Raw genomic sequence first — 9076 nt, forward strand, 5'->3', positions numbered from 1 at the left:
GGTCCCCGCATGGCTCCTGAAAAGGTCAAGATCTTTAACATTTTCTTCTCAAGACCTTATTTATTTCTCGAAACCCTGCTTTTAGAGAGTGCAGCCTCTTGGCCAAGTCTTGAGTAGTGAGGTTTGTCCTAAGCACCTCATCTTCCAACCTTCGGAAATCCTGTACCAATCAAGTGGTGTGTGCCCACCTCATCTTCCCTCCGGGTCCTGCCTCCAGCACGTTTTCCCCCACCCTCGGCCTCAAGGAAGGGCCTCGAAAACTCATAGAGTGCACCGGTGTGTCACCCTTCCCAAGGTGAACTGCCAGTCAGAGGAGTGACTCTGCATAGGTAGAATTTGGGGCGTCTGCAAAGCGCGCAGGGGCGGAGCGGGGTCTCCCTGGCGGACTCTGTCTCACCAGCAGGTGGCGGTCTATCTGCGAGGCCTGCAAGGTTTCCATCCAGAAACTTGAACGGGATGTTGATGCCCCTTTGCATGAGTTGCACGGCCGAGTCTCCCAGAACCAAGGGGTGGGCATCCGCGAAAAAATGAGGTGAGAAGGATGCGCATCCCTGATGGAGTGACTCAAGCATTCGGACACTGCGAGCTTCATTCCGGAAGGCTTTCAGGAGGGGTGAGTACTGAGTAGCGCAGTGGAAAGGGAGCGCCGTCCTTTTCTTAGGGCATTGTCTTTGGCTTGCATTGACTGGCTTTCTGACCCTGGAGAAAGGTATGTCTGGAACGGAGCTGCCTGATCAGAAGGAGGGAGCGCGGGAAAGAAGTCCGGGAAGCCAGCCGGTGCCCGCGCGCCGGGCACTCTGGAGCAGGAGGAGCAGGGTTCCCTCCGCCAGATGGCGCTGTCTGGCTTTCCATAGGCTTTCCGCTCCAGTCCCTAGAGGCTCTCACCGCAGCGGCCGCTCTAGCTGACTCGGTGCGGGCTCGGTGGTTCCGGGCGGAAGTGAGGCGCCGAGCGGAACGGCCTCTGGTGACATTTTCTCCGGGCGGCGCGGACGAGTGAAGGGACTTGGTGTGAAGGCTGCGGAGGAGGCGAGATTCCCTTTCGCCCCGGCGGGGCTCTGACCGCGACCTTCTGCTCGCCGCTGGGGCTTGTGCTGAGGAGGCGAGTGCGACGGTGGCCGTCGCGTCCCGAGTGACCGCGTCTGGGAGAATCCCGGCCTGGGGGTCGGTGCGTGCCCCGACGGGGCGCGCGGAGCCGGCGAGGAGGTGCGGAGCCGACGCGGAGCGCAGGTGAGGCGGGAAGGGGCGCAGGGCCGCGGCCCGGCTCCGGGTCGATCAGCGGGACCCGGGCGGCTTCTCGGGAAGGGGTCGGGTTGACTCGGAGGGGTGCGGGCCGCGGGTGAGGGCTCTGCAGCGTCCGGGCGCTGGCGTCGTGACGGGCCCGGCTGGCGGTCGCCGGGTGTGAGCGCCCGGACTCGGCGGGAGGCGCGGCTCGGGCTGGGGGCTGACGAAGAGGGCTTGCTTGCACGCCCGCCGGTGACCCTCTTGTCCTCCTGGCCCGGCCGAGTTGGCGGATCGCTGGGATCCGGGCGAGGCGGGTGTCTTTCCTCCGGGGCTGAGAGGAGGCTGGAGGTGCCGCAGTCCGTGGGTCGTGCGGGGAAGCGGCTTCGAGGCCCTGGAGTTGCCTTCACGCAACTTTCGGGCGCCCGGGCCCGCGGGGGAAGCGGCCGCGGCAGCTCTGCCGACTCTGCTAGCCCCGCGCGGGTCGGCTCGGGCGCCCGACACCTGCCCCCGCTCCTGAGAGCCCGGGCGGCCGCGCCAGCGCCGCGGCTGCGGTGGCCTGGGAGGAGGGAGGAAAGGCTTCCTCAGGCTTGGCGCCGCCTGCCTCCCGGCGCTTCCACTACTTTCGGTCGGCAGACGCCCCTGGCCAATGCGAGGGATGCGCCCATCTCCAAAATTGACCTCTTCGGGCGAGTTTGTCAACTTCATTTGGAAAACCAGCCGGGAGTAAATGGACGAACCTCAAGTGAAAGAGCCTCGTCTTCTCTGACTCTTCCCACCAGAGTTCTCTCTCTCTCTCTCTCTTTTTTTTTTTCTCCCCTCAGTAGCACTTCGTTCTGTGTGTCTCACAGCACCGACCTCGGTGTGTTGTGGGAACACTTGCGCGCCCCCACCCCCGCCCCTCAACAGAACCGCACGTCGTCCATTCTGCCTTTTAAGCCTTCCTCTCCGCTGTCACAGAGTAGATGCTCACAGCTCGAAGGCGTGAACGGCTGTACTTGCGCTCCGAGACTGAACCGCTTCGAGCAGTTGATCCTTGGACGTGCTTTTCGTTTCTTGCTTGAGTTTCTGCTTTCTGAATCCTTCCATCTAGTAGGATGGAAGCCCCACTGACGATGCTTTGTCAAGGTCGGACCTCTTCATGAGCAGATACATCTGGCAGTTTTGCTTAGGCGATTATTGTGTAGTGTTGCTGGGCACATGCTAACCGTTTGAATCACTCCCTTTCTTCTCCTGGGATATTTTAAGGATGGAGGCTGTTAACTTGCTAATGAAGTTTTGCTGATCCTGGCAGTCTGGATTCCTCCAGTAAGCATTGCCTTTTGGTTTAACAAGCATGTTTAGAGGTCTACAATTGATAGTTATTACCTGAGGTCCTGAGGAGCCACAGAGCTAACCGTTTTTTAATAGGGAGTGTAATATTTTGGCTGAGGAATCTGGCTAAGACAGTGCCTAGTTGACTGCTTTATGCTCAGTAAATACAAAATTATGAATTAAACTTGAATTTAGGAAACATAGATGGAATTTACTGTGATAAGATGTATGCTACTTTAAAAAGAACCTTAGTGAAATTTCATGCAGTTCCATTAAATGAGAAATAAAAGTGTTTCAAAACATTTCTAAATCAGGTTCCTTCAGACTACTCTTAAGTACCACTTGCAACCTTAAAACTTCAAACCATATCTTTTTTGCAATGTTAAGATATAGGTGTAAACTTCAAAATAGGTATACAGTATGAAAGGCAGGGAGAAACTTCAGGGTAATCATACCTAAGCATCAGCTAAATATGATTTCTTAATGGAAAAAAAATTTTTTTCTGACATCTTTTTGTGAAAAAGGGAAGGGACTGGCTTTTGGAGCTAGAAACTTTTTCCCTTATTAGCTCCATATTAAGTTCACAGTGTAGACATTATTCACTAATTCAGTTTATATTCTTAAATGCATTTATGAAAAAGCAAGTGTCATAATATTTTTTTATAGTCTTCATGATTTATCCAAGACCCATATATTAAAGATAGATCCAGCTTTAGATTCTAATTTAATGCAGTTCTGTTAGAACTGAGTACCCAATGTATGTCCTTCAAAGGTTTCTATTTTCATTGGTACCATAAAGTCTCCTTACTGTATGACTAGTAACTTGAGGGAGCTTGTGCAGTCACTCATTATTCAAGGGGTTGTTTTGCTGGGATCTTCAATCTTATGGTTTTGTTTTGATATGTGCATGAATAGACTTGATATATGGGTAATAAGGATTTTTTTTTTAATTGGGGAACAGTGTTTATTCCAGGACCCATCAGCTCCAAGTCGAATAGTTGTTTCATTCTAGTTGTGGAGGGCGCATCTCAGTGGCCCATGTGGGGATCGAACCAGCAACCTTGGTTCGTGAGCACCAACTGAGCTAACTGGCCGCTCCTTTTTCTTTGTTTTAAAGCTTGGAACTGGTATATATTAGAGACCCAAACTCTACATTTGTAACTTTGGTAAATCATTTTAGCCATTTGTAATTTTTCTGCATGTGACTAGTGACATGTTTACTGAATTGACAATACTTGAGAATACCTGTAAAAGATGAAAAATATACTATGATGTGCTTTCTTTTGAACCACACTCATTTCAGTGTTCTTCATTTTATGAGAGTTTGGGGCCAAGTGAAGTTTCTTGGGTAACTGTAATTATAGGGTATAAATGAAATAGATGTATTAGTAACTAAGTAAAAAGCTATGAGACTATCAAAAGGGGTAAGAGCTATTGAGAAAACTTTGGGGGAAACACAGACAACAAAACATTCAGGTGGGACCTCTTTATTCTCACCACTCTAATTTATTGATTGCTTACTGTGTGCTGGTAGTGCTCTCCTTGCTATAGCTGTAGTGGTGAATAAGATTGACAAGGTCCCGATGCTAAACGAACTTACACATTTAAACCTGAGGTTTGAGATGGATTTCCAGGTGGTCTTTCCAGGCTAGGGATCCCTACAGCTTATGCAAAGTCATGAGTATCGATGATCTTGAATGGTTAAGTGTGGCCAGTGCCTTGAGTTTACAGAGAGTTTACATCTGCAGGGTAAAATGAAGGTAGGGCTAGGTTGTGAAGGCACAGTATACAGTATCTTAGTCTGCTAATGAGTTACTTTCTTCTTTTAGGGAAAAAAACACAAAACAACAAAACAAAGAAAGCTCAGGTGGAATATAAAAGATGAAATAGGCATTCCTTTTGTAAGATTTTTCTTTAGCCTTCAGTTCATTGAATAGAATTTTATTGGTTTTATTTATTTTGGATTGATTCTTGATCATCAGACTAATTTCATAGCTCTTCTTAGTTATCAATTCCAGTCTTAAATTTAAGTTTGACTGTTGTCATGAAACTTTTCTAAATCCTTAGCCTTTATTTATTTATTTATTTTTAAGATTTTATTGGGGAATTGGGGGGAGGGTAACAGCATTGGGGAATCGGGGAAGGGGAACAGACAGGTAGACAAATTGCTGTTTTGTTCTTCAGTCTAGTTGTGGAGGACGTCGCCTCACTGGTCCATGTTGGTATGATCATTGCGCTCTTCCCTGGTGAGGCTCCTGGTAATTCACACCAGCTACCAGCCGCTCACGCTGGCTGCCGGCCACTCACGTAGCTCACAGCAGCCCACTTGCAGCCCCACTGCAGCCTACGCCGTCGCTGGCGACTCACAGCAGCCCAGCTCCAGTCGAGCTGCTGTTCACCATCTTAGCTGTAGAGGGCGAGCGTCACTGGCCCTCAATGTGGGATCCGAACTGGGGCACTGCTGCTCAGAGCTGGTGCTCCCAAGCCAGCTCTTAACCAGCTGAGCCACTTGGCCAGCCCCCTTAGCCTTTATTTTTAATTGTACCTACTTTCCTTACTCTTTCAGGACTCATGATTGAATTTAAGGGAAATAAACAGTATTTTCTGCTTCTGTGTGGGCAGCTTCTCTCAGCAGAAGTGGGATTGATGTTCAGTTTTCACACTCAGCCTTCAGGTCCTGTGGTAGAAGAGAGGAGCAGGGTGAAACTAAAAAAGCGTCTTACTTGTTTTATTCTCTTCTGTATTCCTAAACTGCTAGGGAGGAAATGTGTTATATATATTATACATATTTATTATAACATTAGTAGCAGCTGGTAATAGTAAATGTGATTTTAAAATACTGTAAAGTAATCAGTATGACTCAGATTTGATGGTTGTCTTATTTAGGATTTGTGGCTTTAATTTACAGTGTTTAAATTTTGTTTCTGTTCTCTTTCATGCCTTTATTCAAAAGAGGGACCTCATTCCTCTGCTCAGATTCTGTCACTTAATAGCCAATGGACAGGTGGTGTAAATCCTGTTACTAACTCGACTTTATTTCATTTTAAAACTACCTGGGTGAGTATTTTCTAGTTAAGATTAATCAAAATTAGAAATCTATCTGCAGAATTTACTTTTATTTGTGTGTGGGGTATTAATACTGGGTTAAATAATAAACCCATTTACTGATCACTTAGGTGCCAGGTGGGGATGGGTACAAAGATAAAATAAATCATTTCTGCTCAGGGATTTCAAATGTAGGAAACCAGATGATTTCTAAGTTTCTTTCCTGTGGAGAAGAAAAGTAGACTGTAGGAGAAAAAAGTACTTTATAACAAAACAACTATAGTATGGAGTTAGTCTTTTCCTTTATAAAATCATTTTAAATAAGGAAAATAGCATTTTTCTTAAATGGATCTTTAAGCTTAAAAGAAAATGATCGGAGTCTTGAGTGTTCTTTTTGTACTACCAGTTCATTTACAAAATGCTTTTTACTCTGCTTGGAATTCAAGTCCATGTATTAGTAAATTAGTTCTGATTGTTGTTTAAAGAGGAACAAAATTAAATCTGTTAAAACTTATGCAGCCGTTCTCACGAATGTGGATAAACTAGGATTGTGTGTAGGTAATCTAGAAATTAAAGTTTTCATTAACATGATTAACATTAGGGAAACAAGATACTTACCAAAGGGATCACGAGTTATTTTCTACTGAGTTGTCTGGTTTAAAAAAATAACTTTTATGATGTCCAGAGTCAGCATTTTGTTAGGTGCCTTATAATTAGAGAAAGGTATTGTTGGGGAGAGGGAAGTTGGGTGTGGACTAAAACTCTAGGAAAACAGGACTGTTTTCCTTTCTGTATTAAGAACAAAAACCTCATGTGGTTAAAGATTTTAAGCAGTATCCTGTCTGCCTTAGTTTTAACCTAGCATAGAAGCATAGTTTATTCTTAAATCAACATTTCATCATCAAGGGTTTCCCATTATTTTTCTCCACTGCAATCCACTAAACAATTTGCTGTGAGCCTTAGGGCATGTATAGTGGATAGGTTTTTGGCAATATTTATCTTGGGGACCTTAAATCCCAGCATGTGGTAACTCATCTTTACGTGTACTGTTTTCTGAAGGAGATAGAAAATAGGAAATGGCCAGAGCAGAAATCTTAGAAATCTAGAACCTGTGTTTTAAATTAGTTTTGATTTACACTGATGGCGCTTTTGAGTACTTAGATAGTTTCTCATTAGCTATGGTGCATTCTTTGCATTTGGTAACTTCCTTGGTTTCTTACTTGATGCTGGTTTATTCCCAGTCCTGGTATTGGGCCAAATCCATGCCAGTAGCGGTATTATCTGCCACATGAAGTGATTTGAGCAGCCATTATCACTCTTGGCCTATTTATAGAGCTTATATCAGCGGAGAAAACTGTTGGCTAGCAAGCAAGCAAAGCTACTCTCTTCCCGTGGTTGCATTTTCACAATTTATATTTCAGTTCTGGGTAGGCCAAATATTCAGCCGCATTATTTTTTAGAGTGCCTTTTTGGTACTACAACCTTTTAGCACTCTAGCTTCTTAGTAAACTTCACTCTTGAAGAAAAAAAACAAACAAAAAACAACAACCAAGTAACTGTTATCGCACTGAAAAATAATTAGCAATAATTTCTTAATATGATATTTGATGTTCAGATTTCTCTGTTATCTCATAACTGTTTATGCAGTAATTCAGATTAAGAGTCAAATGAGGTCTGCATTGTTTTGTAATCTGTAGGTTCCCCCTTCCATTTCTTTTTCCTGGCAGATTATTTGTTGAAGATACAGAAGTTTTCCCGCAGTTTGAATTTACCAGTTACATGCCTGTGGTGGTATTAAACATGTTCCTCTGTCCCCTGGGTTTCTTGTTAATTGGTATTAGGGTTAGAGGCTTGATCAGATTCGGTTTCTATGAGGTACATTCTCTCTCAGTTTTTCCTTTTTTTTTTTTTCCTTTGAGCAAAAATGCTTATAGATGATATTGAGCACTTCCATCAGGAGGCACATGATGTTTGGTTCTCTGTGATGTTAGCAGCTGTTGATGCTTATTGCCTAGCTCCATTAATTTATCACTCATGATTCCTCATTCTGAATGTCTGTCTTCATTTCCAGTTCTGAGTCTTTTATACTTTATCTTGTTTATAGCCTCTTCAGCCTCTTCCTTTTGAGAGAGCTAAGTGAAGAGAAGGGAAGGGAAAAGTTGCTGTGAAGAAATGGGCCATTTCCACTGTATCGTAATTCTGGAGAGGTGGTTTTACTTTAATTGTTATCATTGGTTCTTGCACTATCCACATGATCCATGCTACAACTTCTCAGTGGAAAAACTAACCCCAAATCCTGATACATAATGGAAAGATGTCCTTCGAAAGCAAAATTAGTTTTGCAACATTGGTGCTTATTTAAGATAAGAGTGTTGTTGCCATTAAATTAGTGTTTATATGTAAAAACTAGAAAAGTGGTTAATTTTTCTATTTCGGAAGATTTGGGAACATCACTGTTATAGATGTAATGGAATCTCTTCCTAGACCCTAACATCTGGAGAGAGGGGACTTCATTTTGTTTTTTACTAAGATGCTGCTCTCTACCGCTTTAGTTTTATAGTGTCTGGTTTTGCATCTTTATGCCAGAGTATGCAATGATTTTATAATAACAGTATTCTAGATGTAGGGAAACAGCTTTACTAGCCTATTAGCAGTCGTGTCAGCTTTTGCTTATGTTTTTATATGGAAAGATAAAAGGAGAGTTACTCTGTCAAAAATCATGTTGATTCTTTATAATGGAATATATTTTTACATACAAGTCGGTAGTACTGTTTTAAGCAAACAAGGTGTTTCATTAGTGGTCTTGGTGATTTTAAAAAATGATTCAGTTTATCAGTTCAACAAATATTTATTAAATATTGTGTGTTAGGAACTGTGAGTGAACTGAAGATAATTAACATAATTCCTGCTTTTAAAGGAGGTTATAAAATAATGAGTTTGAGGGAGGTGAGTGAAAAATTTACACAAATAACTTTTTTTTTCAATTGCTTTCCTCATAATGTGCTATTTCCCTCTTCCCCCAGGTATAAGGCTAACTCTTAATTTCTTGGGCTTAAATTTTTCTCAGTCATTGCTCTGTGCGTGCGTGTGTGTGTGTGTGTGTGTGTGTGTGTGTTTTGCTTTTGTTTGCTTTAAAAATCACCCTCTTACAGTAGTGTATTTTCGTGTTACAGAAAAATCAGGTAGTAATTATTAGATGCTAATTTTTTTTGTTGATTGCTAGTATTGTGATACTTCCGCAACATTAGATTGACACTATATCTATTCTGATAGCCCACTTGTCTAACACTGTAGAGTCACTTTATAATTTTTCTGTGACAGTTGCCAACACCAGCAGGAAGTAGGCATACAATACTGTTTGAAAGCCCTGCTTCATTCTAGTTTTATCTTCATGGGTTTCCATTTGTCTCTTGGTCCCTGTCTCCTGTTTCTGTTTATATTTAAAAAATAAAGCCAAGCAAAACTTCAAAACACCTTAACTTTTTTTTTTTTTTTAAGT

The 9076-nt window shown here is 43.4% G+C and overlaps 1 protein-coding gene across 5 annotated transcripts in view; it reads left to right on the forward strand.

Annotated features, from left to right (window-relative positions):
- Nucleotides 1-901: 901 nt before the first annotated feature.
- Nucleotides 902-9076, forward strand: part of ARK2N (arkadia (RNF111) N-terminal like PKA signaling regulator 2N) — a 69826-nt gene continuing 61651 nt past the window's right edge. For 2 of the 5 annotated variants that reach the window (XM_019652732.1, XM_019652731.1), the window contains exon 1: nucleotides 912-1227. The gene's annotated coding sequence lies outside the window, so the exon portion shown is untranslated. Of the gene's footprint in view, nucleotides 1228-9076 lie in introns of all 5 variants that reach the window. The other 3 variants (XM_019652730.1, XM_019652729.1, XM_019652733.1) reach the window with 3 other exon arrangements.

This window comes from Hipposideros armiger, unplaced genomic scaffold (assembly GCF_001890085.2).
Source record: "Hipposideros armiger isolate ML-2016 unplaced genomic scaffold, ASM189008v1 scaffold_186, whole genome shotgun sequence".
NCBI lineage: Eukaryota > Metazoa > Chordata > Mammalia > Chiroptera > Hipposideridae > Hipposideros > Hipposideros armiger.